The following is a 5,555-nucleotide window of genomic DNA, read 5'->3' as shown; positions in this document are numbered from 1 at the left end:
AGGTAAACTGTACAGGTTGCAAGGATTTAACAAAACACGTAGAATAATTCCTGTGTTTCATCAGATTTATTTCTGAATGGGAAGATCAGACATTGTTGTTGCCACCTTGGCTAGCTTTATATCCTTTGTTGTTGCCACCTCTGTGTTGTAATCGGAAAAGCTGCAGTTTCTGCGTTCCTTTAGAAGCCAATAAGCCCCAGGGAACTTAATAAAGAGAAACTAAACTCCCCGCGCTCCATCTCTGACACCTCTGTCCAGTCAGCTTCTGGGTTCGAGTCTATATCATTTATTATTATAATAATAATATTAAACAGGATTTATATAGCACCAACATATCATGCAGCGCTGTACATTAAATAGGGGTTGCAAATGACAGACAGATACAAACAGTGACACAGGAGGAGAAGAGGACCTGCCCCGAAGAGCTTACAATCTAAGAGGTGGGGGAAGTATCACACAATAGAAGGGGAGTCTTCAGTCACTTTGATTGGCCAGGCTGAAATAAAGTAACTCCCGCACATGCACGCAGTTCATTTGCTCCCTGGACCTGCGCATGCTTGGATTGTGCACTGAGCAAAGAATTTCCCTTCTGCACTGAAGAGCTTCCTGCTCACAAGTTTTATTATTATATTTTAGGTTTAGCTCTGCTTTGAATTGAGGCTTGCCTGAAATATAACGTTTACCTCTATACAGGGTTCTGGAAAAGTCAGGGAGCTTTGGCGGGGTATTCTGTGTGCTTGTAGAGACATTGGGCCCTTTACTGGCTTTTTCCAGGATTGGCTGCGTTTGCCCTAAAGGTGACATCCTCAGTCGGGATTATTAAATCAGAAGAACATTTGTTCAGCATTGGCGTACGTTAATCTGCCTGGAGTTCCACTTCATGTATATTGGAATGAGATTTATCAACACGCGTTAGATCAGAGAGATTTCCACCCCAAATATAGCTGGAAGTAGATGTGGCCCCTCAGGTCTGGCCCTCGGTAAATAAGTGGATGGCTTAGTGAGAGCTGGTGAAGTGCTCTCACCCGGAGGTCAGCTCATATTTCTGTTTTATGATTGTACGCTGTCACATCTGGATACAAACCTATTACCAGCTGTAGCACCGCGCTCCCTGCACACCTCCCAGCACTGCCGCTGACACGTTGGGCAATAAACGTGAATTGTGATAGACAAGCAGATGCCAATAAACGTCATGCAAGCTGATTTCCTTTTCCTGCCTGAGTCACCTTACTATTCCCTATAATAGAGGGATGGAGAATCTCACCCACCTGGTACTGCCCGACCCTGAGACAAAGATTGTGCCTTCTATAGGGAACCGCACACTCCAACATTCACCGTTCATATAGACTTTCATATCTGTGCAACCCCTATAGCCTCCAGCATGGACGTTACATCATTGTACATCCTCTGTAAGCTCCAATACATATGTGATATGCTTGTGCATTCTCCTGGTTCATACATGACTTTCTTGTGAATTCTCCATTGGCTTGTTGCCTACTTAGCACCCCTGGGAATCTTCCATTGGTCTGGTGTATACAAGACTTTACAGTGAATTTTCTATTGGCTTGGTGCATACATGGCATCTCTTTGAATTTTTCATTGGCTTGGTGCATACATGACTTTTCGGTGAATCTTCCATTGCCTTGTTGCATACATGGCATCCCAGTGAATCTTCCATGGTCATAGTGAATACACGGCTTTCATGTGAATCTTGCCTTGGTGCATACATAGCATCCCTGTAAATATTCTATTGGCCTACTGTATACAAAACTTTCCAGTGAATCTTCCATTAGCTCGGGGCATCTCTCTGAATTTTAATTGGCTTGGTGCATACATACAATCCCTGTGAATCTTCTATTGGCTTGTTACATACATGGCATCCCAGTAAATCTTACATGGCCCTGGTGCATATATGGCTTTCATGTGAATCTTCCATTGGCTTGGTGCATACATAGAATCCCTGTGAATATTTTATTGGCTGGGTGCGTACATGGCTTTCCTGTGAATCTTCCATTGGCTCGATGCATACATGGCATCTCTGAATTTTTCATTGGCTTGGTGCATACATGACTTTCCTGTGAATCTTCCATTGCCTTGTTGTATACATGGCATCCCTGTGAATCTTCCATGGCCCTGGTGCATACATGGCTTTCATGTGAATCTTCCATTGGCTTGGAGCATACATAGGATCCCTGTAAATCTTCCATTACCTTGTTCTATACATGGCATCCCAATGAATCTTCCATAGCCCCGGTACATACATGACATCCCTGTGAATCTTTATTGCCTTGTTGCAAACATGGCATCCCTGTGAATCTTTCATTGCCCTGGTGAATACATGGCTTTCATGTGAATCTTCCTTTGGCTTGGTGCATAGATGGCATTCCTGACAATCTTCCATTGATCTGGTGCAGCAGTGACATCATGGAGAACTACCTCGTTGCCTCATTGGAGAAGCAACATCACCGCAGATCTTCCAAGGACCCAGATGCAGAAATAACATCACGGCTTTGCATGACTGCATTTTCCATGGGCCTTGCTGCGGAAGGGTATTACTGTACATCTTTCATTCTCTCATCATCTTTCAGGTCTCAGTGCATAGAATAACATTACAATGCATCTTTATTGGGCCCCTATGCACAGGGGACAACCTTTAGGATCTTCAATGGGTCCCATTGCAGAGGTGACATCCCAGCGCATCCTTCCTGAGCCCCGATTCACAAATTATATTCCCCAGGATCTTTCGATGACCGTTCTGCTGAAGTGACATCACAGTGCATCTTCCAGGGCCCCCAGTGAAAAAGTAGCACCCCTATGCATCATATATGGGCCCTAGACTGTCCCTGTGAACCCCTCCCCCCCCATTGTGGGTATTAGTGAACTTTGTATTGCAGTTAATCGGGGCACTCAGCAGCGTTTCACGAGTTAATAAAAACTATTATCTGCTGCTAGATTTACACAGTAAAAGCCCAGAAAAATCAATGAGAGTATGGATCATTGATTGTTTGAAAGAGTTGTAAATGGTGGACTTGTGTTCAGCCAGTGACACGCTCCAGAGACTCTCCATGATGTATTTCTGCATCCTGCAGCAATTCATCTCCACGGCATTTAATGCACATTGCATATTCTGCTGTCCAACATCATCCTCGGGTGGTGCTGAAAATGACTGTCACCATCTGAAAATGGAGATGCTTCGGCTTCTTTCCAGACTGACACTTTCCAAAACTAGAACCATGTCTCAATATAACTTGATGCTATGGCCACTGACTTCCAGTAATGGATACAAAAGAACATTAGATGAGCTAAAACGCTTACATTTCCTGGGGCAATGCTGATCCAGCTTCCCTTCAGTTCTGGTAATTGAAATCCTGGATATTCAGTCATATTAGCACCCCTGTTACCTTTCTGTTTGTTCCTCATCTGCTTGGCCTCAGTGCCTTTAGCAAATCCCTAATGTCCATGCCACCCCTCCTGCACCGTATTCCAGTGCAGTAATTCATTGTCACCACTAGATGTCCTCAGTCTTTCTGGTTGAATACCCTCCAGCATCATTCAATCCAGAAGACTGAGGATATACTGTGAGTGCAGGGCGTTAGGCACCTTCCTCTGCCAATCTCTAAGGGTTTGGATTTAAAAGCATGGACCATCCATAGCTTTTTTTGTTTGGTTATCGGTCAAGTGGAGGTTTTACAACTGAGTTCCTCTGGAACTGTCCTTGTAGTTTATTACAATTTGTGTTGCTTTAGAAGCCAGGGTCATCGTCATGTGTCAAGTGAGAAAGTGAGCTTGTTGCTTGTTATGGGAGAGGGCTGAGGGTCAGTGAAGAGTGTGTATATAAATATATATATCAGAATTCTCTCAGTTTGTACAACCATCTGCACATCTACTTGTCTGTCACTTGATCGATGCAGAGAAGCCCTGCGGTCACCTGTACAAGTGACACTTGCCCCAGGTGACATCTGCAGAGCAAATGATACTCAATGTTACAAAGTATCAGGTAACCTCACCCTCTTCCGTCACTCCCTGCTGCACTACCAGCCTCCAACGCTGCAATTAGCTCAGCGGGTAGAATAGGACACCCCCTCCCTGGAAAGTGGTATGATCTGGTAAGGTTGGAGGATTCCGGCAATGAGGTGTTTATAGAACATTCCATTCCTGTCATTTCTACAGGGGTGTCCCGTTTCTTATGACTTACATCAACAATCTAGAATTAACCTTACAGGGTCAGTCCACTCAGAAGTTATATTTCAGTTCTCATTTCACTTGGGGAGACCAAGGGCCATAGTTCCTATCGCTCATGGCCGGGGCAAGTGTATCCAGGACCCAAGGCCAAGGTGGCAAAGTCGGATTCCTCCTTCCCTGAGATGGATCTGAACATAAAGGGGATTGGCCTGGCATGGGGATGGCCTGGCATGGGAATGGCCTGGCATAGGGATGGCCTGGCATGGGAATGGCCTGGCATGGGGATGGCCTGGCATGGGGATGGCCTGGCATGGGAATGGCCTGGCATGGGGATGGCCTGGCATGGGAATGGCCTGGCATGGGGATGGCCTGGCATGGGAATGGCCTGGCATGGAGATGGCCTGGCATGGGAATGGCCTGGCATAGGGATGGCCTGGCATGGGAATGGCATGGCACTGGGTTCAAGGGCATTGTAGCATAGGTAAGCCTAATATAGGCAAAACCTAAATGTTCACATTGGGAAGATTTACCTTTCCTTTCTGTCTTTAAAACCCAACAGGAGTTAAAAGAAAATCTCTCTAAATTGAGGATAAAACCACCAGAACAGGTGTCTTCTTTGGAAAATTTTCCTCATCTCCTGTTCTTCATTTTCTCATAACTTTCTTTCCCAATTATCATGGCATCAGAACAAATGTGGTGAATCTACCTGGTGGGAAATATGGTCAGGGTTTCCAACACTTCCCAAAAAAAAAGAACTATTTAGACAAAAGATTTCATGGGCACTATAACAGCAAAAACAAGATGGATGATATCACCCGTATATACCTGGGGCCTAACCCAGGGGGCCCAAAGTGGGCCTCTTGGATCCTGCAGGCTTTACCCAGGTGCCATATCTCTGACCACTAAAAGAGGAAACTGGGGAGATGTGAGGATTCATATCTGTAATTGATAAAAATAACTTTCATTTTACTTTTTTTGTTTTAAATAACTTTTTCCTAAACCCCGAAATGTTTTTATTCACCCCCTGTTAGCCCATGGCAGCAAAGGAGACCATAGGTAACTGCCTACAACCACATCGGTGTTCTCTCTAGACACAATTTGCTGGGCGGGTCACCTGGCAGTTTTCCCTTCTCGCCAGTCTAGATCAGGGGTCTGCAACCTGCGGCTCCGAAGCCACATGCGGCTCTTCAGCCTCCTTGTTGTGGCTCCCTTTGGCTGCTGCGGGGAGATCTCTAATGGGGGATCCCCTTCCTCTGCGGAGGAGGGGGATTCCCTATCCGGTGTTCTAATGAAAAAAATCTACCAGTGAAATAAATCTACCACGGGGCGTGTACAAATGGGTGTGTACAATGACATCCCCCTCCTTTGAACCC

This window comes from Pyxicephalus adspersus, chromosome 5 (genome assembly GCF_032062135.1).
Source record: "Pyxicephalus adspersus chromosome 5, UCB_Pads_2.0, whole genome shotgun sequence".
NCBI lineage: Eukaryota > Metazoa > Chordata > Amphibia > Anura > Pyxicephalidae > Pyxicephalus > Pyxicephalus adspersus.
The sequence above is the reverse complement of the archived record's forward strand: the minus strand, read 5'-3'. Positions refer to the sequence as shown.